This window comes from Pan paniscus, chromosome 6 (assembly GCF_029289425.2).
Source record: "Pan paniscus chromosome 6, NHGRI_mPanPan1-v2.0_pri, whole genome shotgun sequence".
Taxonomy (NCBI): domain Eukaryota; kingdom Metazoa; phylum Chordata; class Mammalia; order Primates; family Hominidae; genus Pan; species Pan paniscus.
The window spans coordinates 97,188,578-97,216,067 of NC_073255.2; the positions used below are offsets into that span (position 1 = coordinate 97,188,578).

At 35.1% G+C, this 27,490-nt stretch overlaps 1 protein-coding gene, 1 non-coding gene and 1 pseudogene across 13 annotated transcripts in view; all 3 read right to left on the bottom strand.

Annotated features, from left to right (window-relative positions):
• Positions 1-27,490, bottom strand: part of MAGI2 (membrane associated guanylate kinase, WW and PDZ domain containing 2) — a 1,443,575-nt gene that overhangs the window by 1,310,125 nt on the left and 105,960 nt on the right. The gene's annotated exons all lie outside the window — the stretch shown is intronic.
• On the bottom strand, positions 3,663-3,763 carry LOC112440552 (U6 spliceosomal RNA; annotated as a pseudogene).
• On the bottom strand, positions 22,823-22,929 carry LOC112440529 (U6 spliceosomal RNA). Its single transcript, XR_003028570.1, has one exon. It is a non-coding gene; the product is annotated as a U6 spliceosomal RNA (small nuclear RNA).

The window sequence follows — 27,490 nt, forward strand, 5'->3', positions numbered from 1 at the left end:
CTTGTGTGACCAATTTATCATATTTGTTTATATCTACAGCCATATATATGTTTTAAGTAATCTTGAGAAACTTCAATAATCAATGATTGTTCTTTCAAGTGAAGTTAAAACAAATTAGGTCATAGAACAATAGATGGAGCTAATGCCTGTTTTAAAACAGTAGCATTTTTGCATAGATATTTTGGAAGCTGACTTGGATCTATTACTTTATTTATTCTTTATTTTTTTAAATTTCAAATGTTGCAGGCCAAATATCATGTATCCATACGTTGATGACTTCTTACACATCACAAAATAGGGAACTATGCACATCAAAGCCAAAGTTACTGCTGGATTCAAGTAATAAGTTACTACAGACCCAAGGCATTTCAAAATTGAAGAAAACCCACTAAAAATTCTTTCTTGTGGCTTTCAAAGTTCTTATAACAAAAACTGCTTTGAAACATGCTGGGAGAAGGACTGAAATACCACACACATAACCTGTTCAGAATTGTATACTGTGGGCAGATTACCAACTGCTGTGAGTATATTTACTGGGAGTCATTATTGAATTTCTGTCATTAGATGGACATAATTTGGATAACAATATGCAGTACTATGGTCCTTTTTACATTTGCATTACTAAAGCTGTTCGTTTATTTGTAGTAAGTGAGATGTTTTATATTCACTTAATACTTAACACTGTTAATAAGTGAAAATAGATTTACAATTTAACAGATACATTTACATTTTACTAATTTTTCATTTCATAGCAAGAACCTACTTTCAATGTTTGACCACTAGGGCACTGGTCTTTCAAAGAAAATTACAAAAAGAAATGTGACATGTAAATTTATTAACTTTTGTTAATGCTTTGACATAATTTAATATTCAATCTTTAGACATAGCCATATATCCATGTTCCTTAAAAGTAAAAGATGAGGTCATCTAATATTTAATAAAACTTGCTGATTCCCTCAAGTAGATCCAACCACATGTTAACATTCTCACAGAACACGTTGGAAAGTAGTGTCTACTGACAAAAGATAAAATAGGACAAAAAGGCAGTGCTTCCATAACAGAACACCTTATGTGAGAGAACAAATTTTTTTCTTTCTATAAATTTGTTTGCTTTCAGTTAAGAGCCTGGGTACCATGGTGATTATATAATAGGAACATGTACCAAATTAGCTACAATGCTTATTAGTTGTCCTTTTTCAATAAGTGTTGTTGGAGACTAGAACAAAGTGATATAACTGAAAACTCACAAGAAAAATACAATCTGTAAGAATGAACTAGAGAGCTAACATTTCCTGAATGCCTACTATGTGCTAGCCAGTGGACTAGGCAATGACCTACATTTCTCATTTAAGTTACTATTGTTGGAAATAGTGTGCCCAATTATCAGTGGAGACTGACTTTAATCTCTTAGGTGGCTCTAATGCGGTTATTGAGTCTCACAGCCTTACTCAAATGCAAGTCCTTGATCAGAGAGCAATGGGATGAGATTATGAATTTTCAAAACAGTGGCAATAAAAGCCTGAAGAAGTATGCAGAGGGGACTAGAGTACCTATTTTAGTTCATAGTCATTTAGTAATTTTTTTCAATAGAAAAAAAATTAACAGCATAGAAGCATTTACCTTCTTCATAGCAGCATAAAAAAGTAGCTGGTTCAAATCATCCTCATTTAGAGAACAAGGAACTTTGAGATCACTCAGTCCATAGTTTTCCAATTTTGCAAATAATTAAAGTAAGGTACAGAGAGATTACAAGAATCACATAATTGTTAGTTATAGAGACAAGAGCAAAAACCAGCTTCCATGTTTTCCCTCTTGTCAATGTCCTAAAGTGCCACCAGTCACCTAGAAACATTGATCTATTGACTTTAAATCTTAAGAAAGCCAGTGTAGCAGAAGTTAGGAGTCTAGACTCTGAAGCCAGACTGTCTAGGTCCAAATGCAACTGTTGCCACTGTGTGATCTTGGGCAAGCTATTTAAACTCCCTGTCAAGCAATTGTCTCATCAGATTGCCACAATAATGAAAAAAACAATTAGGGCTTAGCACTTTGGGAGGCCAAGGTGGGCAGATCACCTGAGGTCGGGAGTTTGAGACCAGCCTGGTCAACATGGTGAAACCTGTCTCTACTAAAAATACAAAAATTAGCCGGGCCATGGTTGTGCACTCCTGTAGTCCCAGCTACTCAGCAGACTGAGGCATGAGAATCGCTTGAACCTGGGAGACAGAGGTTGCGGTGAGCTGAGATCATGCCACTGTCATTCTGGGTGAGAAAGTGAGACTGTCTCAAAAAAAAAAAAAAAAAAGAAGTGCTATGTGGATGAAATGACTTTATATTTGTTAAACACTTAAAATTGTGCATTAAGTGTTACCAATTGATTTTTGCCCAGGTTGGAGTGCAGTTCAGGCTGGAGCCTCAACCTCCTAGGCTCAAGTGATTCTCCCACCTCAGCTTCCCAAGTAGCTGGGACTGCAGCATGCACCATTACTCCTCAGCTTATTTTTAATTTTTGTAGTGACAGGGTCTCACTATGTTGTACAGGCTAGTCTCAAACTCTTGGGCTCAAGCAGTCCTCCCACCTCGGCCTCCCAAAGTGCAGGGATTGAGCCACTGTGCCTGGCCCCAGTTAGCTTTTAAATGACGTCCTCCTTCATTCACTTATACAACAACAATTTTGAGCTCCTACTGTATACCAAGTATTGAGGGCACAAGTATGAAGAACAGGACGACATCCTCCCCTCTCCTCAGTGAACTTACAGTCAAACGGAAGATAAAAATAAGTAATCAGACATTCAGATTGCATGATATTCTATGACAAGGTGGTAGAAAATGATACTAGAATATCTAGGGGAAATAATTAACCCAAATTTGAGACTTCAGGAGCAATGTCTTACAGAAAGCACCTAGAAGTATGGAGCAGTTTAATGTGAGAGGCGAGGGCAGAGTGTTCTAGTTAGGGCCGGCAGTGGGTGTGAAGACCAGCTGGAATGATCGTGGATCTGGAGAGACCAGCTGTGGATTGTGAGAGTGGAAAGAAAGGAGACAAGAGTGGTGAGTAGAGTCCAGAGAGGAGTTTATGAGCCACGTGACAGAAATTAAAACATTCAGAAAGAAATGGAGAGCCCCTGAAGGATATAAATGGGAAACTGATACAAGCTTTGCATTTTAGAAAACTCACATAAGCTAGGTTAGGAAAAAGGGGTTAGAAGTGGGTAAGATGGAGCCAAGGAAACTCAAAAGCCAATTGGTACAGTTTCAGGTGAGAAATGTTGAATGACCACACAGCTCAAAGGTGTATATGGGAGCCTTGTTTTCTAATGGAGCACATGTGATAATCCCTGGACAGCAAGAGAATACCTGGGGTAGACCTAAGCTTTCCCTTAGTGAAGAGGCCTCTGCTTAACACCACCAGGTGGATCAGTTTTAAACACAAGAATGGGGCATCTAGCCTCCTGGGGATGCTCCTGGGAAGCTAGAGACAAAGTACCTGGACTCTGATACCTTGAGATTAGATTCTGGCTCCACTACTTCCTCAGGTATGTGATTTAGGGCAAATCCTCTTACAGCAAAGCACTATTATTATTATTATTATTTCATATTTAAAAAGGAGATAATAGTACCTATTTTATAGTGCTAAACGAAACAATGCATGTAAAGATCTTTTTCAAATTTTTATTATTTTCTCTTCTATTTTTATTTAATTACAAGGGTCATGCTAATCTCTGTTTTGTTCCAATTTTAGTGTATGTGCTGCTGAAGCTAGCACTATGTAAGGTCTGTGCCTAGCATGTATTAAATATTCAATAAAACTTAGGTCTTACATTAAATGTTTCAATTTATGTATGTATGTATGTGTGTGTATGTATATATATACAGTGTGTACGCATATACATATACACACAACATATCTATCTATAACCATATATATATAACCATATATGGTTATAGATAGATATGTTGTGTGTATATATATACATATATACACATATAACCATAGATATACACACCATATATATATCAATATATATAATATATATAAACTATATATATAGTTTATATATATAGTTTATATATAGTTTATATATAGTTTATATATAGTTTATATATATAGTTTATATATAGTTTATATATATATAGTTTATATATATATATATATATATATATATATATATATATATATAGTTTTCAGGATGTCAAGTTTCCAAAGCAGTGATCCTCATTTTTAAAAAAGTCAGGGAAAACCTTAGCATCTTCAGGTTACAAGTCTACTCGTCCTTCAGAGTACAACAAAATGCCTTTTCAGTATACAAAGAAACAAATAAAAGAAATTCCACTCAGGATAACTTATATAAAATAGGAAAATTTGCATTTTTCGGCTCTTCCCACATTCACACATTATTTCCATCATAACATCTTAAATATTTTCTTGTATCTAAGGTGTAGCTTGGTCTGTAAGATGAGAGACAAATAACTAAATGTATTATTACTCTTATTTTCCCTTCCTAATTACAAAACATAAATACGTCCTGGGAATCTTCAGCAATTTCAGATGCTAAGCAGTCTCTCTGCCTCCAGTAACTTCTAGCAGGATGCTGTCCATCCAACATCCTTGACCATCCTTTCTACAACATAGACTTTAGCATACCACTGTCGCCCAGCCCCTAACCCTCCACTCCCACCATCTTACCAGTCCCTAAACATAAACTGTGTGTTATCGTAACCCTCCCTTTGCTCATGCTCGTGCCTGGAATGTCCTTCTTGAGACTTTCTGAAATTTCTATAGAAAGTGTGGAGAAGCAAGTGTCTAAAGATGCCAGTCCTAGGAAACCAGCTGTATTTACTCTATTTCTTCTAGAGTATTTCTAGATATACTCTAGAATGAGTATTTCTCAAATCACAACAACAGACTTTTATGATAAAACCAATAGGTGTATCAGTTATGGTGCAAAGCATGAGAGATAGGTATAAAGAAGAGTTAACTGTTGCTTTCAAGTTGTCCATATTCTAAGGGGAGAAAGCAGATCCATAGAGCTTCATTTATTACAATGTGAAAAGTGCTACAGCAGCAGATGCACCAAACATTGTGAGAAAAAACATGAAAGAGTTATTAATTCCACTCGGAGGGTGTAATGAAACCCTCATAAAAGTCCATTTTGGAACCGGTAGTTTATTTGGTTTGCATGTGTATAAAATGGGAATCCTCCAAATACGCATTCACAAGGAAGGCAACATTCATAGGAAGGCATTATTTTTAAAGGCCATTAAAGTCTCTGTTTGAGATAAAAACTGCTGATACTACACCCGATACCACTATTATCATTATTGTGAAAACTCAACAACATGATAATTAACCACATTGAGTGCTGGGAATAAGGGGGTTCTGCACTTCAACTCGTGAACATTTGACCATCTCCCCAAACTTTCTCCAATTGTGAATCACCCCCAAATAAGCACCGAATAAGAAATGACCAAATGCACAAAAACATTCACACACACATACACACACTTGGAAGTTAGTTTCTTAAATGTTAAATGTTTTAATACATACAAAACATTTACTACACTGTGAAACCAAGTGGTGCCTTTCCTTCAAAGATGGTGAACAAAGTATATAGACCAGAAAGAACAAAGAACTATGGATCTTAATTATTAAAGCACGGCTTCTAGATTTTTAAAATATGACGCTTGCATGGTCAGTTCTACAGGTTTTCAAACAATTATAATCATTGCTCATAACCATAATTATAAACCTGGCTTAAGAAAAAAACTAGACTACCACGTTAGGATTGTTAACTTAGCTCAAGTTACACTATGATATTATTAGCTTTTATTCTAGGCTTTCCCCGCCTAGGGTTGAAACTGTGTAAGAAAAAATAAGTAAAGGAGCCTATATTTTGATGTTTTAAAACGTCATTAATTGCTATGTGCTATCTCGTAAGGGAAGAAAAGTATTTTTAAGAAGACCTATGAAAGGTATACTCCCAAAAGCATAAATTATGTTGTAGTGATAATATGCCTTGGAAACCTCTTAGTAAAAATATTAGTCATTCAGAGCAAATTGAGTTCAGTGTCAGTGATACATTTTTTTTTTCAGATACTATGTATCCTGTTTTCCTTTAGTTACTGAAAAGTACAGGGCCACATTTAAAAGCAAAATCTCTCCTGACATCTTAGCACAACCAATAATGAAATGGAGCAGCTGAGAATTTAGCTGCTGGGACAGATGTTCAAGACCAGAATGGCAACTCCCTCCTGCACCAAGTCCTCTTTTCGGCATGATGACGATAAGTACTAGGATCTTAACAATTCACAGAGCTCACTGGATTTACATTCAGACACCAAACTTCTGACAGGAGACGAAAGAAGATGTTTTCACTCTAAAACCACAATCATGAGTTCAGGGTCTTTTCACATTTTCAGAAGTCTGAGGCAGGTAAAGTAGAACTATAAAAGGAAAATCATTTTACATGATATTAAGAAACAGTGCAGACTCTGGAGCCATGCTTGGTGGGTTTGAATCCTGCTTTCACCTCTTCTCATCTGTGTGACCTGGGGTAAACTGCTAACCAGCTGCAGGCCTCAATTTTTGGTCTGTAAGAGTATGCACGTCAAAAGATAGTAGTGACGATTAACGTTTAGACAGCTCCTGGCCATAGGGTAAATGCCGTAAATGTGTTTGATAGTATTCTTCTGAGGATTTGGTCACAGGTATGAATATGGGTAGCATATAAACTCTTCTCTTAGCAATATTTTCTCAAAGATGGTGTTTGTAAGAGATGCTTATAGACAGAGAAGATGAAGTGCCCCTGAGACAAGATAGCGAGATTGCTCAGGACACACAGGTTCCACTCAGATGGCTGTTCTTTCTGTTCCCTTTACCTGGTAAAGGGAAATCCTGACACATAAGAACAAGGTCTAACCTGTTTAGGAACACTAACAGTTATATGTATCGCAAAATAAAATCATGACAGGACTATGGTTACGTAATGATACAAAGGCAAACCACAACGGTCAGTTGCAGTCAAAGAGTTTTTTCAGAAGCGTCCTCATATGCTGATTAAAGGAATACTATATGGGTAATGTCTCTCTCTCTATTTCACACACACACACACTCACTCACACTCACACACACCTTTTTGTCATATAATAAACACAACACTCTTTAGATGGAATTTGTAAAACACAGTCAAATGCAAAGAGAAAGAAATAATTTATAATGCAGAAAAATCTCCTGTTAATATTTGGTATATTTTTTTCCAAGCATTTTTTTCTGTATGCTTAGATTTAGAAAGTTGAAACAAAGTTTTGGTTTTGGTATTTTTTAACTTGTATCAAATATTCACTTATATCTTTAAGTTACCTTATAAATTATGATTTCAATAATTAAATGGTATGAAAATTTCAATATATATCATAACTTATTTAACTGGCCGTCCTCTGAGATGTTTCAACTACATTTCAGTAGTTTGTTATTTAAACCAATACTATCAAAAATATCATTGTGTAACTATCTTGCACATCTTTATTTCAATTTCTATAAATTGACCACAAGGAAATTTTGCCAACATGATGGGTAAGTTATAGCTTCTACATTATTAATAATCAAATAGATGCAAATTAAAACAATAAACTTGAATACTGTTTTTCATAGGTTCATATAGTTTTAGTTTCCATGATTTAATTTCGCTAAATACCTATGTCTTACTTATCTTTCCTGTAATATCAAGAATATCCTCCTGTCCAAAGACCCATGGATGTCAGTGGCCCAACCTTAGTGCTATCAATGGTCAGAACCATCTTTGTCACCCTCTTCAGACTCGGACACAGAAGGAAGACAAATAGGAAAATATTTATAACTACCGATTATGCGCTAAGATTAGGAAGAGGGAAAGAAGAATTTTGGTGAAGTAAGCATAGGGATCAAAAGAAATATGCAATAAAATTGAAGACATATTATGTACATTAAAGCAAAATAACATCAAATGCAAATTCAGCTCCACAGACACTGGAGTCATTTCTTTTTCTCTGTTGCATGCAAGCCCCTACTGCATAATAAGTGCTCAATAAATATGTATTGAAGGAATATCAAAATGTAATGCAAACAGCAGCCTAGGCTAAGAATGATCTTAGAATTGGTATTAATATTTAGCCAGAGTTAACATTTTTCTTTTTGAATAGAAATCGCTTAGTTTTCTTCTCTCTGTCTATTTTTCTTGTGCTTAAATGATCCAAAACACTGGTTGGCATGTAATTTCTATGTAGTTATAATTATCTCCTTCTCTGTAAATGGAAAAACAGAAGTTTAATTGATTGTATCACTGGTTCTCAAACTGATGATGGTTTAGCATCTTTAGCATCAATTAGGAATTTGCAGAAATACAAATGTGGGGGCCCTACTGCGGATCTAGTGAACTAGAAACTCTAAGGGTGAAACCCAGCAATCTGTATGTTTAAAAAGTCCTAAAGATGATTCTGGTGATAAGATTTCAGAACCACTGATATCATCCAGGGCTATTCTCCTTCCAGCATACTACATAGTCACACACTGGGTTAGCCCATTTTCTAGGACACAGAGGAAAAGTGGAGATGAGGTAAGAAACTTATAGTTTGAGAATCACCATTTCATCACTATACAGATCAATATTTTCCATCCAGAAAAGGCAACCATGCATTAAAAGCATCTCAATTCACAACACAGTAACATTATAGTGCCTGCTTTTTCACATTAAAAATGACTGTTTTTAAAGATAAACATTGTAACACATAATAATTTGTTTTATTGCCTTAGAAAATATTTAGAATTATAATTATTTAGCACATGACTTTTTACAATAGAGTTATTAAATAAAAGGAAGTATATGTGTATAATATTTAAACATTGCCAAGGCAAAGTAAAATAATACAACATAGTATGACTTCTTAGTATGGTTACTATTGATTATAAAGATGGCTGGAAGAAGCCATCCTTATTACTTTGACTGCATAATGTTCACATTAGTAGCCACATATAGAATCAGTGTCAGTTTTAATACTGGCAATATAATTATGAGATTAGATTTCTGTTCTCCCTGACAAAGCCATTTTTAGATCCCGTCAGCCAAATCCTCTGGGCTCCATGGAGACATGTGCTACATAAATACAAAGCATTATTTTTGCTCATATCACGTTATTGTGGAGATTGGTAAATGGAGGAGCACTATATCAAATATTAATAGTTTTTAAGCATTGAAAGCTGTTTTACACCATAATAAACAGCAATCTAGCAAATTGAAAACCAAGATAGAAGGTCATCTTTCACTTAATAGTTCTGAATTCCAACCCGGTTATTCTAGAGAAAGATGCTTCTCTTTATAAAAGACTAAACTTATGCAAAGACCTACAGCTACTAAATTTAGGATTGATTTAAAAAATATCCAAAACTAATGAAGCACCACCCTAATAGATGGGCTTTAGCAGATACTCCAAGTATAGTTGTATATTAAAACCTAGACCATTACCCAAATAGGAAGAAAGGAAACAAACTAAACGTGCCATGAAGAATGATCAAATACCTCTTGCCTCACTATAGCACATCAGTAACAAATAACCTGCATCTTTTTTTTTTTTTTTTTTTTTTTTTTTTTTCAGAAGGAGTCTCGCTCTGTTCCCCAGGCTGGAGTGCAGTGGTGCGATCTCGGCTCACTGCAAGCTCCGCCTTCCAGGTTCATGCCATTCTTCTGCCTTAGACTCCCAAATAGCTGGGACTACAGGCACCTGCCACCATGCCCGGCTAAATTTTTTTGTATTTTTAGTAGAGACGAGATTTCACCGTTTTAGCCAGGATGGTCTTGATCTCCTGACCTCGTGATCCGCCTGCCTCAGCCTCCCAAAATGCTGGGATTACAGGCATGAGCCACTGCGCCCGGCCCAAATAATCTGCATCTTATTCCTCCTTAAAAGAGAGAGTCACTTTATACTGAGGATTGCTTTCTTAGTCGATGCTGATTTATTTAAGTTTTTTGTAAATGGTGGTCAGTAGTAGTTACATGTATGGGTCTTGAGTCAAGGTTTTACATTACACTCTTTATTTAGCACTCATATTTTTTTAGGTGAGTTACTGGTTGAAGCCTCACTTTTCTCATACACTAAGTGGAAATTTTATGGCCAAAGATTGTTGTGAGGATTAAATTATACATAATATATAATAACATATTAAACATAATAATTTTAGGAGTATCTGGCAGAGTATAAATATGCAATACAAGTTGCTATTATTAAAACATAATCTGAATTTAAATGAATAACAATTTATATTTCAAATAAATTCCTTAAGCCTACTTCTACCCTATTTTATTTGACGTTGTTATTTAGACATTCCTTCACGACAATTTACTCTAGGGTGAATACAACTGGGACATTAATTCATTCTTTAATTATTTTTCAATTATTAGTACTACAGAGTATTTGTTTTGCTGTCTATTAAGAGCTGCCACTCACACAAACTGGGAATGGTTTGGCAGTAGGTCTAGAGGATGTGAGTGTGTACTTGAATTTCAAAATAAAAGATAATTCTATTTATTAGAAGTTCTTATCCTTTCCATTTTCAGGCTTTTGCAGAGAAAACACAGAATTACTAAATTTAAAGGCTTTGTGGTCCAGCTAAAGTTATTTATATGCCTCGATGTATTGTTAATGAGTCCATAATATGCAAAGTTTCACCAGTTGTAAAAATAATTATATATATTATGCATTTTTATGTATTCCATGTATTATTTCAGGAAAACTGTCAACCTCAGATACTAGTAATAGTTGGAAATTTGAATTGAAATGTCAATAAAAGCATTTGTACATATCACATTTAACTAAAATACCAACAAAAAGGTAGCATTTTTGAGCACTTTATATGTGACAGGGGCTGCATTAAACCTTTAACACATAGTATCTTCTTTAATCCTAATATTCACTTCGTTAGTTAGGTACTATTAACATTCCCACTGAATTTCTCAGAAATGTTCACTTGAGTGATCAGATCCACAAGGGATGATTAGTGCAAAAGCAGGTTCTCATACAAGACAGCTCAGGGGATGAAAAGCTTGTCACTTAAGGAAGTAAAGATTCAATTCCTGTTAATGTGGTCTTCCTGAAATTCAGATGCAATTGGTCACTCTACCACTTTCCCTCCCTAGTGTTTTGAATTATTAAATTGTGTAAGCAACTGCAATAATCCAAACTATTTCCTTTATCCCTGGTAGCTCTTTAGAACTTAGTAGGCAGATACTGTCTTCTGCTTTCTTCTTCAAACGACTCCCTAATTCTTCAATAGTTTTGTGGCACTTGATTTCCAGACCATTTACCATCCTTATTGCCCTTTTCTGAATAGACTCCAGAGTTCTCCTGATCCTATTAAATGTAGAGTCAAGAAGAATTACGAGATCCTGGGTAGGATTTAATAGGTAGGGAGTACATGGGAAATATTAGTTCCTTTCTTTCAAACAAGTCATATTGGGTAGAGCAGTAAATCACTATTTATGCAGGTACGTAAGTCCCAATACTAATTTGTACTGTGCTTGCAATAAACTATAATTCTAAGCATTTTATTTATACATACACTCTTGGTAATTTCTATATCCCTTTGCCTATATTTAATCAGTTATTTTTGTGAACCTAAGTTCATATTTTACATTCATCATACCCAATCTATTATTTTTGGTTAAACTCATTCAACATCCCTTTAGAGTTCTAACTGTAGGAAGTAAACATAGGGATTGTCTTTCTCAGTGTTTGATGCGCATAAATATGAAAACCTTGTTGATTATATCCTCATCCAAATATTTTATTTGAAAAAAATAACAATGTAGACTTGGGCAGGCTGACGAAAAGATACGCGATTTGTCAGTATACTCTCATCCAGTCCCGCTACTGCCCACTTCCTCTCAACTTGTACCAATCTACTAATAAATTTACTTTAGATACAGTGGTTTCATCAGATCTTTTTTCAGTATTCATTTTTTCTTTTTTCTTTTTCTGTAGCCCAGGCTGGAATGCAGTGGCACAATCTCGGCTCACTGCAACCTCCACCCCCGGTCCCGGTTCAAGCATTTCTCCTCCCTCAGCCTAATGAGTAGCCGGGATTACAGGCACGTGCCACCATGCCCAGCTAATTTTTGTATTTTTAGTACAGACGGGGTTTCACCATGTTGGCCAGGTTGGTCTCGAACTCCTGACCTCTTGATCCGCCTGCTTCAGCCTCCCAAAGTGCTGGGATTACAGGCGTGAGCCACCGCACCCGGCCTCATTTTTTTCAATAATGACATCAAATGACCTTCAGTTCATAAACAGCGTATCTATAGAATTCCTCTTATCTATAAGCCTACCAATGCATTTTACAGTATTTGGATTTATTCTTGATTATTTTACAATTTCTTATTAAGCAGTTGCTAAATAAGGGTTTAGAATTTTGTTGGGTATTCAATTCAAGCTCTGAAACCTACTACCTTTTCTTTTTTAAAAAACTTTCAAAACATGATTCATTTAAATTACTGATGTAGGCATAAAGGTGATTTTATTGAATGTTAACCAGAGTCATTTTCAAAACATTTTCACTTGATACAAAAATAAAAAAGACAATGAAGTTAAAATACATAAATATAAATTAATTGAAAATAATAGCACAAACAACTCAAGTGGAAGAAAAGTATTTTTTAATAGTAGCAGGTCACTGTATTCTTCTAGGAATTTTATAAGTAAACAACTTTTAAAAATTACTTTTCTTCCATGTCCCTACAAAGGACATGAACTCATCATTTTTTATGGCTGCATAGTATTCCATGGTGTATATGTGCCACATTTTCTTAATCCAGTCTATCATTGTTGGACATTTGGCTTGGTTCCAAGTCTTTGCTATTGTGAATAATGCCGCAATAAACATACGTGTGCATGTGTCTTTATAGCAGCATGATTTATAGTCATTTGGGTATATACCCAGTAATGGGATGGCTGGGTCAAATGGTATTTCTAGTTCTAGATCCCTGAGGAATCGCCACACTGACTTCCACAATGGTTGAACTAGTTTACAGTCCTACCAACAGTGTAAAAGTGTTCCTATTTCTCCACATCCTCTCCAGCACCTGTTGTTTCCTGACTTCAAACTGGAAACCATCATTCTCAGTAAACTATCGCAAGAACAAAAAACCAAACACCGCATATTCTCACTCATAGGTGGGAATTGAACAATGAGATCACATGGACACAGGAAGGGGAATATCACACTCTGGGGACTGTGGTGGGGAGGGGGGAGGGGGGAGGGATAGCATTGGGAGATATACCTAATGCTAGATGACGAGTTAGTGGGTGCAGCGCACCTGCATGGCACATGTATACATATGTAACTAACCTGCACAATGTGCACATGTACCCTAAAACTTAAAGTATAATAAAAAAAAAAAAAAAGAAAAAAAAAAAAGGATATCCATCACCTCAAAAAAAAATTACTTTTCTAATATCCTCTGGAAACTTTCCCTTGATGAAAGAACATTTTTACTTTCCAAAAATATTTAGTATTTTAGAGTTAAGGATGATATTACACTGCAAAAGAACAATGAAATAGGTTTGCTATCTAATTATTCACCCAGCAACCCATCCATGTCATCTCTATACACATCTAGTAAACACCTTTGAGAGGCAGCTGTGACATTGGACTGAGGAAAGGACTTGAAGTTAGGAGACCAGATTCACATTCTATTTCTGCCAGTTCTTATGTAATGTTAGTGTTCCATTTCCTTATCCATAATACAGAATTAATACTACCAGCCTCACTGGGGTGTGAATATTACATAATATAATGGATTTCCAAGTGTCTGGTATAATACTTACATATTGATGATGTCAGTAAGCATGGTTAAGAATCTAATGAAAAATGGTTATTTTAGTTCTCAGGTTGAGAAATATCATTTTGAATTTTAATTGTATTTAATTTAGGACTTTTCCATAATCTTCTCTTTTTTATAAGTCTTTTATAATTTCATTAAAAGCCCCTGCCTTTGATTTCTGCATAATCCAGTTACAACAAAGCAACATCTGGTACCACTGGAGGCCTTGGCTGTTAAACAATTTGAATATTGCCTTGAGTCAGACTATCAGGTGATCCTCTACTTAAACCATATCTATGTATGCCCAGGGAGTACAGTCCCTATTTTAAAGAATTATGGTATACTTTTAGAAATAGTAATGTTGTCGTATTACCATCTTTACCTCTAGCCATATTGCTCTTGCAATTTTGGAGAGCTTAGTTGACAATTTAAATACAGGAAATATAAAAATGAAAACTACGTGATGCTTCCATCAAAGATCTGTAATTGATAAAGTGTAATGATGACATAGTCTGTCCTCAAGACTGATTAAATTCTAGTACTCTATCCATCTATCCATCTTCGTCAGATTATTCTTGAAAGCATAATTCAATTACATATGTATGACATGTATCATTATAAACAATTTTCATGGGTTACTTGAAGAACATTCAAATGTGGTCCGAAAGGAGTGGTTTTTAAATACTAAGAAAAAGTCTCTATGGTAATATTCATGTTGAAATTTCTCAAGCATAAGTGCTTTGGTTCTTGGTTTACATGGCTGAGCTACGACTTGGTGAATCATCTTTGTAAAAGAACAACATAAATATAAATGTAAATTGTAAGAGTCACTTTTACAGTGGGGGGAGATCCCCCTCTAAAGCATGAAGATATTCTGAAGATTTTACACAATTGACAACATACATCACCTTTTCTTAACAAAAATAAAAAGGTCTATAATGACTTTAACATAGTTTATTTTTAGCAGAGCAGAGTGTTTAGGTTGTGTCTTCAAGCTGCATTTTACTTCTTTGCACAGTGCTTGAGTGAACATCAGTGACCATGGTTTATGTATAGAAAAGGGGAAAAATGCCTGCTGTGATATGAGTGGCATTTTTAGATACAGTGAGAGAACTCTCAAGGTCAAAAATAGAAAGATCCTTGGAAAATGTACAGTATAAATATTGGATCAATGGAAGAAATTATAAAGGAAAGGCAAGATATATGTAGTAATGTAAAACTGCAAAACTTTAGTACAATAACCACAACACTTAATATCAGAAAAATGGTAAATATATAGGAAAATATATAGAAAAATGGTAAATCTATAGGAAATAAAGGAGAATCCATAATATGTAGTAAGATAATTTTATTTTCTGAAGTACACAGCAACATCCTTAGTTGACAAAAGATGGGTAAATCTTTTTGACAAAATTATTTTGCAGATATTAAGGTAGAAATGAAAAAATTTGAGCTAAAACCTATTGAGAATTTCAGTAGCTAGTGCATTACTCTCACATATTATTTTAAATGTTCAATACTTTGGAAGTTAATTAGGCAATATATATCTCCTTGGTCTACATTTTTTAACACTTTTACTTTCTCTTCTGCAACACTATATTTAAATATAATGACTTAATGTAATGTCTATCTTCTCTTCCAAACTGCAAACACCTCTTATTTGGGGGCCTCACCTGACTGTTCACCACTTTCTTTCAGCACCTAACATAGAGTAGACATTCAATTATATTATGACTAAATTAATGAGTCTCCAAATCATTTAACCAATATTCTCATTCTTGGGAAATCAACTCAAATTGATAATTCAGAAGGACAAAAATTGTTATAGCAATAGCTAACAACTATTGAGCATTTACAATATATTGGTTTACATAGGTTATCTTATTTAATTCTCAGGATAGATTTATCATGAAGCTACCATTCTGTATCCATTTAGGACACAGGTGAACTGAGGTTCAGGGAGGTTAAACAGCATGTCTAAAGTCACACTACTATTAAGAGGCTCTAACAGGATTTGAGGCTTATTCTGCCCAACTTCAAAGCCCAAGCTCTTAAACATCAGTACGTTGTATAGTACTATAAACTGTTTATGGTAGAGTTACTTATAAAAATAAAACTAGGATGATCTATCTAACAATATGGAATTAAATACTCTTATAATTTATACAATTTAAATAATGACCAATATGAAAATAAAAACAAATTATGTATAAGAAAAAAGAAGGCGCTTACACAGTACAGTATTTCATTTATAATGTATGTATTGATAAAATTAGGATAGAGGAAATTCAAATAGTGTGTGTGAAGATGACTAGGTTAATGATATATTTGGATTTTAATGCTAACAGTGGTTTTTAATAATTAAATATGATTATTTGACTTTTTTTAAGCTTCCGCCTGTAAGTGAGATTATATACTATTTTTCTTTCCATGTCTGGCTCATTTTACTTAGTATGATGTCCTCCAGGTCCATCCATGTTTTGGCAAATGGCAGGATCTCCTTTTTAAAGGCTGAATAAAAATACAGAGATCGAGAATAACAGTTGTTAGGGGGATAAGGAGAAGATAGAAGATGTAGGTCAAATGATACAAAGTAGCAGATATGTAGAATGAACAAATCTAGAGATCTAACACACAACATGAGGACTAGAGTTAATAAAATTGTATTGTACCAGGGACTTCGGTTAATTACATTTTAGCTGCTTCTGTCACAGAAAAAAAAAAAAACTAACTCTGTGAGATGATAGATATATTAATTTGCTTGACTACAGTAATCATATTACTATCTATGTGTATCCCATAACATCATGTTATAACCTGAGATATACATAACATTTATTTTAAAATCGTCACATCTGAAATTGAAAACAGAAGTCTATTTTCCTCAGTATTTAAGACCCTTAGTAAAGAAACACCAAAAAGTCTATCTAGTTCACTTTATTTGAATTTACAAAGTTTCCAAGCGATCTTTTTACTTTAAAAGGTGTGTGAAATTGAGAACATTTTATATTGTACATTCCACTGTGAAATTCATTGTGAATTCTATAGAAGTGCAATAACAAATTGGAGCATGTGAGACTCTGCTGCATTGGCCCTGCCAGGCACAGACGACCAAATTAAATATTGTGTGCACATTCTTATACATGTCCAGAGTTTCACTTTATATGAAGATAAAGAAAATTGCAAAGAGAAAGATCTACAGCATAAGTCAGCAGTGCAGAAAGAGATGCACTCAGATTTGAATGAAGTAATCTGAGCAGTTGGTTCAAGTTTGCGAACAAAATTCCATCAGTCTTTTTTGGTACAATGAAAAGTGATGATTTTAATCCATAAATCCTGACATTCCTTTAATCTTAGGTATCTATTTGATCACCTCTTTAAAAAATACAATAGTGAGAATCTGCTGGGAAAAAAAAGTGCTTTGTGTTTTCCAAATTGAACTACAATGCCCATAGAGATAACCACATAGGGCAATGCTCATTCTTAAGACACGTTCTAATCTCTGACTAAAAGACAGAACACAGGGCTCCATCCTGCCTAGCTGCCACATGGGTAATTGAACCCTTAATTGTGATGTGGTGTGTGCCTACTAGTCAGACATCCGTGTATGCTTGCTTCAGCATTGCCACCATGCTGAGCTGCATGCAAATGAGTAAAGCTAGTGACCCGGGAATATCTTCCTATTTTTTAGGACAAGTGATGATTGAGCAGCAATGAACATAAAACATCCTTTGTGATAGCGTCTACCTGCAGGTTTGGCATGCAGTAAATGCTCTCAAAATGTTAGTCGCTTTAAAATAGAAAAAAAAATACTTTTGCACTTTTGGATTTGTAATGATTAATTATTCCCCTTGGCAACCTATTGCAGCAGCTCTGGAATGTTTCATTTTAGAAGGCAGTGAGACTAAGGGTGAGGTTGTTTATTTGTTGCTGTTCTACATAGAGTTTGGAGAAGCAGGGGAAGCTTTGCTGTTGCAGGTGCATCTGCCGTTTCTAGATTAGTGTGTGGTTTAGAAACAGACAAATCCACCTCCATTTTTAACAGGAATCCAGGTATTTCTAAATTAGGTGGTCTGGTGACCAGACTTTGAGGACTGTCACTCATACCAGAATAAATAAGAAAGATACCTTAGGTGGATTGGGAATGTTATTTTAGCAGCCTTCCTTCCATAAGAGCATGCAGTAACATCTGTATTTCCGACCAGCAAGCTCAACACTGAAAATTCTGATCGAAGTCCAAAGAACTTTTAAAACCAGGGTCTTTAACCTGGAGTCCGTACATTTCGAGAGTCTCTCTGGATGAGCTTCTGGGGGTTCTGTGAGTCCCATAGGATTATAGGCAATATGTGACATGTATGTTTTTTCCTGGAGAAAGATCCTACTGCTTTCGTCAGATTCTCAAAGGTGTCTAGGAACCCTAAATATGTTGTATCCCATGTTAAATGTTGTAACATATTTTTGCTCCCTTGAGATGAAAGAGCCAGAAGTTCCCCTAAATACCAATGTCAGTGATGGGAAAGCCTCGTAGCCACACCTTGAGAGAGAAGACTTCCCTGTCAACCTACGGGGGGTACTCCCACTTCCTGCTAAGGGATAATGCTTCCATGATTCTTGATTCAGCATTCAGAGTCAAGGAAAAGAAATTGATTCTACAGCCACTCAAGTGGTATTAGCTACCAAAAGTCAGTAGATATTATTGTACTATTATTTTCTTTAGGCTTATAATCTTCAACTTGGCGGCCATACTTTCATTCAATATAATAAATTTTCTAGAAAACAAGTACAAGGAGGAGCATGATATTTATTTTATGGTTATGTTTTGCCGTAAGTTATTTTAAGAGTATCTTCTTGGGAGAAAAAAATATATTCACCTCATTACTCTATTTAAAGGGCTATGCAAATTTTAGATGTAAAATTTTAAAATTCAGTATTGCCATGCCAAATTGTCAAACATTTCTATTTTTAGCTATTTAGTAACTGTGTATGATTTTTAAAAATAATGTTTATTTACTGTTTTGTACTGTTAAGTGATACAACTGTACTATGTTACAATTCTATTACTTATCAGTTTTAGGTAGTATACTTTGACTCCACACTGTTACAGATGATGCAATCAGTCAATATTGTACCTATGGGTTTCTACATATGGTAGTTACATGTTTGTTTTTTTTTTTTTTTTTTTTTTTTTGAGGAATCACTAAAATGTTTCCTGCATTACTCTCCCAATTTTTTGTTATTTGTATATTTTTAATTGCCAGGGCATATACAATTTATTCTGGACTTTTTCATCTAATCCACACATTTCCTTTAGTCTTAGTTCTACTACGTATATTAAGTGCTTATCACCAGCCATTTGCTAAAGTTTTCCCTGTCATCCTTGATTGGCTGAAGTTCAGTCTCTAGTACGTGAGCAGTATTTCTTGAGTTGTGGCACATTCTATATTGTTTGTGGCTTTATACTTAATGAATATCTTGTCTGGACATGAAATCCCTGGCTTAAACTTTGTTTCCTTGAGTATTTCAGAGGTGTTGTTCCACAAACATCTAGTGCTGAATGCAAACAAGGAGAAATCAAAGGCCAGCCTGAGTTTTTTTCCTCCTGTAAATAATATGATCTTTTTGGTTGGCCATTTAAAAGATGTGTTTTGTATCAATTTACTAGAATATGTCTTAAGTACATATATCCTGAGTATGTAGCAGAAAGATATGTCTCAGCATTGACTCAGTTTTACTGCTACGTAATATATGCTTTCAATAGATATGGTTATTCTTTTCTGTTTTTAACATTTTTCGCCTCAAATTATATTTTCAAATATTTGTTCTGTTCTATTAGCTTTGGTTTTGTTTTTCATGCACTCTAATTATGAATATATAGCTTCTGCCTTGCCTGGTTTATGTACCTATCATTCTTCCCTAATTCTTTATATAATCCATTTTAATTTTGATTTCTTGCCTTGCTTCATTTATATCTTCTATCTCCTTGCTGTGTTTTCTTCAGTGTCTATTCTCATGTCTCCTCTGTGTAATTCTTTTATATTTCTGTGATTTTAGTTTGTTTTGTTTGTAGTTTTAGTTTGTTTCTTCCACTTCACTGAATTCTGCCAGTTGAAATTCTATTTCCTCCCACTGTCTGGAGTTCTTGCACTTATGATTCATGGTCTTCCTTCATAGTAGTAAAAGCTTTATTACAATTTTCAATGCATAGTAAAACTTTAGGTGACAGCTTTCATATCTGGCCTGTAGCAACATTTTTCTTATAAATGCACATCTATTGACAAATTTGTTGCTTTCTTTCACATTTTTTTCTAATAGGATTTTGGTATTAATTGTCGGCCAGTTTTTAAAAATTATTTGTCTATTGAAAGAGTTGTTTTTTCCTAGACAAGCTTTTGTGCACAAATTTCCTAGGTAAGTGTGCATATGGCTGGGGAAGGCAGAATGGTGTGTGTATGTGTGAACGTGTGTATATGAATGTTCAGAAGTGCCTTTGGGCTTCATAACTCAATAAATCTAGTCTATTATCTTAAACTCTGATACAAACTTGCAACCCTAGGATGGCCATTTACCTGAGGTTTCAGGAAAGGAGCCAGCACCAGTCCTGGATCCTGGAGAAGCTCTTAGCCATTTTGTTGAATATGGGAACTCTGGCACAGGGTCATCCTTGGAAGTTAGAACCTACTGTATGAAGCAAACACCTATTATAAAAATTATTTATCAACTATAGCCAGTGAACTTGACCATTTGTCTGCACCTGAATACACAGGACTCTAGTGGAAAGATCCTTAAATCTGGAGTTACATAGAAGGTAAATTTGAGCACATAGCATTTATGTTGTAAGTACTGGGTCAAGAAATGCCTGAAATACATATAGGGTCAGAGAAAATTACTTTAATTTTTGTATTGGGCAGTAATACTCAGTGGAAATAAATGTTTTGGCATTAAGTGGACCTGGATTTGATCCAAGTTCTGAGCATAAGATCGTGAACAAATTAGTAAAATTACTGGTTGGCAGCATATCTGATTCATAAGTGAAGTTTAATAAATGTCAGTTTCCTTCATTCTCCACATTGACATTGGTAGAAATAATGAGTTGTGTTTATTTAAAAAAAAACAGCACCCTTAAGCAAGAGGTGATAGTTCTTGGATTGAGTATTTGTTGGACAAGATGATAGAAGAATACAAGTGAAGAACAATTTGGTTAATCTCTGCACTCAGAATCTGGTGCAAAGAGGGCTTTACCAACAAAAATAAAAAGAGGTCATATTTTCCTGTCATTTGAAATGCCTTTACCTTAGAAAGGTGATAGTTCATAAATATCAACACTCCTGTTTAAGGAAGCAGTGTGCAGTTATCTGCAGTGGCCAATAGAGCCTAGTTCATGAAGACCAGGATGGGGATCCTATAACAAACTGTGATTAAACCTAGTCTTGGTCTTTCAACCACTTGAAAATCCCACAAGTTGAAGTTCTAACAGGTTGAAATCTTCAGTTGAATTTCCAACAGGGTGAACTGATGTGCACTTCCAATGTCTGTCTTAACTTCTTCCCCAGTATTTTGGTAAGCTGCTGGGTACCCTACATTATTTTGCTGCAGAAAGGAGAACTGGGTAACTTCTTATACCTACCTTCATGCTATCTTGGCCCTGGGACTAGAGTTCTGTTCCTCAGCTCCAGATCCACTTGTTTTCACTGTCTAGTTAGTGAACTAACTTTTCTTGAACTTGTCCATCACCTTTCTGGTTTACTTGTACTGTAACAGAGGCTGATTCTCAATGAGAACTCCACAAGAGGGCATACCTACCTACTAGGTTCCTCCCTCTCTTGGTCTCACATTTTAAACTCACTTTAAAATGGTACATTTAAGAGTGTTGTAAGGCAATTTGATGGAAACACTAATGAGCCAGAAATTTCAATTCTTCCCGTTAAACCTTGACAAAATTGGATCATCAGAAAGCGAAGGGCCTAGGCCTTGTTATTCATTCTCTGCAAGAATAACTCGGTCCCCTGTGTTAAAATAGAGTATTATGCTCTCAGTACTGTTAGAGCCTCAGTAAAAGAAATGTCCATTGAACAAACTGCATCTCTTTCAAAACTGTAGTTGAAGACATGGTCTGTTCTGTGTCCCAATATCCCTTACAGAAGAACTAACAAAGTGGGTTTTATCTTTAAGCCAATGTCAAGACAGTTTTTCTCTGTAAAATTATTTAGATGCTTTTTTATTATGCAATTAAAAGGATATAGCCAAGAAACTCCTCTTAATCTGACATTCCAGAAAATTTAGAATCACATACAGTGCGTATGCACTTGTAATTTAGTCAATTCAGATAGTAAGTACCACATATTATTTTGCTTCTCTTAGGTTACTTGTTTATTTTACCTTTTCTTCATGTTCAAAACACTAGTTTCTTCACTAATTATCATGAGGAAGCACTTTATCTTATTTTATTTATTTATTTATTTATTTATTTATTTATTTATTTATTTATTTCTGAGACAGAGTTTTGCTTTTGTTGCCCAAGGTGGAGTGCAATGGTGCAATCTTGGGTCACTACAACCTCTGCCTCCTGGGTTCAAGTGATTCTCCTGCCTCAGCCTCCCAAGTAGCTGGGATTACAGGCACGTGCCACCATGCCTGGCTATTTTTTTGTATTGTTTTTAGTAGAAAGGGGGTTTCACCATGTTAGCCAGGCTAGTCTCGAACTCCTGACCTCAGGTGATCCACCCATCTTGGCCTCCCAAAGTGCTGGGATTACAGGCGTGATCCATCATGCCTGGCCCGAGGAAGCACATTTTTACATTTACAGCTTTACTGAGGCATAATTGAAATACAAAAAGTTGCATATACTTATTTTTCACAATTTTATGAATTTGAATATATGCAAATACTCATAATAACATCACCACAGTCTAAGTAATAAACATATTCAGCACCTCCAAATGTTTCCTTGTGTCACTTTGTAATTTTGGGGGGTAAAATATGGTAATATGGAATGCTTTACAAATTTGTGTGTCATCCTTGCACAAGGGCCATACTAATCTTCTGGGTATTATTATAATTTTAGTATATATGCTACTGAAGTGAGCACCATGAGGAACCACTTTGCATATCCTAATATGAAAGGACATGAATAAAGCTATCTATGTATTTCACAGACACTTTTAGATTTGACACTTTGCATCTAAGTGGAGGAATATGAAGGAGGAAGAAGACATTTATATTTATTTTTATTATTGATTTTCACCAGTCAGATGTATTTTCTTTTTTTTTTTTTTTTTTTTTTTTTTTTTAATTATACTTTAAGTTTTAGGGTACATGTGCACATTGTGCAGGTTAGTTACATATGTATACATGTGCCATGCTGGTGCGCTGCACCCACTAACTCGTCATCTAGCATTAGGTATATCTCCCAATGCTATCCCTCCCCCCTCCCCCCTCCCCACCACAGTCCCCAAAGTATGATATTCCCCTTCCTGTGTCCATGTGATCTCATTGTTCAATTCCCACCTATGAGTGAGAATATGCGGTGTTAAAAAAAAAAGGCATTGGCCCCAAATTGGCTAATTATTATTTTTTAATTTTGAAAGTAATATATATTCTGTTAAAAAAATATTAAACTGAAAATTCCACTACCCGTAATTTCCCCGATTCTGCTCCCTGTAGCTAATCACTGCTAGGAGTAGTTTCTTATGTAACATTACAGGAATTGCCTTCAAATTACTTTTTAGTTTTCATTTTCAATAGATCACTTCAAAACTATTTACAATGTAGCTAAAGTATGGATTATAAAACCAAAAAAAAATTGAGGGTCACTAAACTGACAGTCAGCACTAACAAAAAAGCAACAACACTTAATCAATTACATCCATCCATGTATCCGTATAAAGCTTGTCATGCCCGATTAACTTTACGTAGAGATTGCATTTTAAAAAATATAATGTATAGACTTTGAAACTGTGGAATTTTAGATCTGAGAGTAACCTTAGAACTAAATTAGTGTTACTTCCTAATTTTATAGGTAAGGTAAGTAAGTGAGGACTGGATAAACTAGTTCAATGAGATGAATCCAAATCCCTTGACCTCCAACTATATGTGAGATAATGTCAAACTCTGTGAACTAGAGATATAACAACTAACTATGGATGCTCAACAATTTAAACCAAATAAAAACACAGCTACAAAACACTTCACTGGTTAAAAAAAAAAAGTACAATGAATCAATACTAATTACATCAATAACATCTGAAGACCAGTATTACACTATGAATAACATAATTACTTACTCCCAAGATGTTTACAGTCTAGCTAGGGAGGTAAGACATAAACATGTTTTAGAAATCTAGCAATGCAAAGAGAAATGAGTACAAAATAACTCATAAGATTGCTATAGAAATGAGCAATTGCTATAGGAATGAGTGCTATAGGGATGAGAGGCAGGAATAACTTGTGAATAGTGATGGTGTCATAGAGGAGGTGGCATTTCAGTCAGGTTTACAGGCAACATAAAAGAAATAGGATTTCTTATGCCAATAAAAATAGATATAAACAAAGGTGCAAAAATAAGAAAGTTTCTGGTGTGTTCAGAAGACAGTGAGTACCTAAATTTAGCTGGAACTTCGGATTTGTACATGCGACAGTTGACAGTATTAAATGGCAGGGATGCTTTGGTGGATGGAAGACTAAATGGCATACTTAGGAACTTGTTTTGTACCTTGAGGGTAACAAGAAGCCACTGAAAATTATTAGGGAACAGGGTAATATAAATGTGGCATTTACCTGGGTGACTCAGGTAAAGCATATGCTAGAGAATTGGGGTTAGGGTAAGAGTTGATATTAGGGGAGGCAGTTAAGAGGTGATCCCCAATAGTAGCGCTTGGGTACTTGTGGAAAACAATCCCTCTTCTGATGAAAACTGCCCTGTCTTTAATTTCTCTGGGTAACTATGAGAGACAAATGATCTCAAGTGAGTAGATAATCTGCAGGTTGACTCCAAGAATGTCCATATCCATCTATTTAATACATATTGTTATGGGTTGAATTGTGTCCTCCTAAATGCATATGTTGAAGTCCCAACTTCTAGTACCTCAGAATGTCACCCTGTTGGGAAACAGGATCACTGCAGACGTAATTAGTTAAGATGAAATCATACTGAGTAGGGTATGCCCCAATCCAATATAACTCATCATGTCCTTATGAAAAGGAGAAATGTGGGCACAGACACATACATCAGGCGAACACCATGTGAAGATGATGGAAGAGATCAAGTTGATGCTCCCATAAAGCTAAGGAGCACCACAGATTGACAGCAAACCAGCAGAAGAGGCATGGCATAGATTCTTTCTCACAGGACTCAGAAGGAACCAACCCTACTGACAGTTTGATCTTGAAATTCTGTTCTCTAGAACGGTGAGAAAATAAATTTCTGTTGTTTAAGCCACTCAATTGTGGTACTTTGCTACAACAGTCCGAGCGTACTAATGCATGTATGGACACTAGAATCTAAGAATCCAGGAAGACACCAAGTCTTAAGGTTGGATTTTGATGTTCTCTTGAGTGCAAAAAATGCTATTAACTAAATTTGCTAAGTTTCAGAATTGAGAAATTCTCATAATACTTGTTTCTTGGATGTGTTCTAAAAAAATCTAAGAATTATGAAGAAGAAAAATTGGCAATTTAAAATAAACTTTGTTAAAAATAAACTTTGAGGCTAAATCACTTCTTGGTTCTAAGGATTCTGTGTGATAGTAACAGCTTTTTGAAATATGTAGTCATAAGTAGCATCTTAAGTGTATGCCTGAGTTCAAGATTTTCATTCATTTTGCATTCACTATTTCCTAGCCAAGAAAATCACCCCTTATCCATTATTTCCACTGTTGCACAGAAAACTGCCAAATGTGAAGAGGCGTATTAAACGTAAAAATATTACCAAATGATCTGGCAATAACTTCCATTGTTAAGAATGCTCATAGGTAAACCATTTCTACATTTTTCTCTTCTTAAAATTACATTTTACTAGTCAGATTAAAGGAAGAATAAACCTTTAAGTTAGACGGGATGAACAAAAGAATCCATAATTTTTGAGGGAAAAGTAATACCCAACACTTAGATTTTTTTGTAAGGTTGCCATTCTGGCCTAATTAGTATAAAGAAGCCATCATTATTGTTTTCATTTTCTTATGAGTCCTTCCTTCAGCTCACTTTCTACTTAATTAAGAAATCACTTATTAAAACAAGTAGCTTCATTTCTTCCCAACTATCCTTGCAAATACTCATATAATTTCCTATGAACATTTCACCACTCATAAACATCAATCCAGTTTTGAGGTTTTGTTTTCAGATTATAAAATTTATGATGAAAGTACTTTACCATGAGTTTTTCCCTTCTTGTTTTCAACATGTGGTGGGATAAATTTCCCTAAACAGCTTTTGATTCTGATTTATCCTGCTCATCAGACTGTTACTGCATCAGTCCTTTTCTAGGCACTATTTTATCTTGCTCATCAGACTATTACAGCATCAATCCTTTTCTAGGCACTAAGGCTCTCTGCAACTGTACTGCCCTCTGTACTGAGTCTTTCTTCAGTTCTCTGATCCACTAATTCTCTCAACAAAGTCTGTGCTTCTGGTAGTATATTTATCTTATGGTTTGCTGAACCCTCTATACTCCTGGGTTATTGCTCTTCCTCCAGTTTATTACTGCTGGAATACTTTCCATTCCTATGGCCAGGATCCCATGTTCAACCTTTCCTCACACCTTATCTGGTTTTCTTAGGCAGCAATGATCTCTCCTTTTGAATTCTTAGAGCTGTTGGTTCACACAATTACACAATGGTTTGTAGGGATGTGTTCTATACAACTGATTATTGCTCATTGAATTCACATCTGTGATAATAGCTCTAATACACTATTATAGTAGATCTTATGTGAGCATAGAGACTCTGGCTGTCTTGAACATCCTGAGTCACTGTTTTTCAGATTCCCTGGAAATGTTGTCATTTCTTTATTCGCGGCCATGATCCCATCAATTCTTGACTGCAACAATCCTCACCTTTTTTATGTTAATTCGAGAGTGTTCATCTTTACCTTTTTAATTTTGCCCTAACATGGCTTGAACAATGTTTTATTTTACAAGGAGCCTGTTCCATAAATATTTGTTGGTTGAAATAATGAATAACTGAATGTCTTTCTGTCATGTCGACGTCTTGCAGAAAAATAGCACGCTAAAATCATAACCAAAAACATATGTCAAATCTATATTTAATTCTTTATAATTTTATTAAATTATGTGAATACATGATCAACACTAAATGACTTCATTTCCCCTCAATCCTGCCTTAATTACTCAAGCCTCTCTGGTCTTCCATAATCCCATGATTCTTTCTGTGTTATCTTTTCTTCTTTGCCTCTGCCACACTGTGGACCGTCCCTATCTTAAGCAATTTTTTTTGTCTGCACAGCTTCATTGACATTGAGAGATCAGTTTTGCTTATATTTTTAACTAGGCCTATGTTACACACGAATTATCTCACAGAGCTCTGGTCTTCTTGTCTTGTCACTTTCATCTTATACTTCTTCCTTGAGCTCCGTTCCTGCACTTCCAATGTACCAGACTTCCCATGTGGAAGAGCTGTTTTCCCCTTAATTTTAAC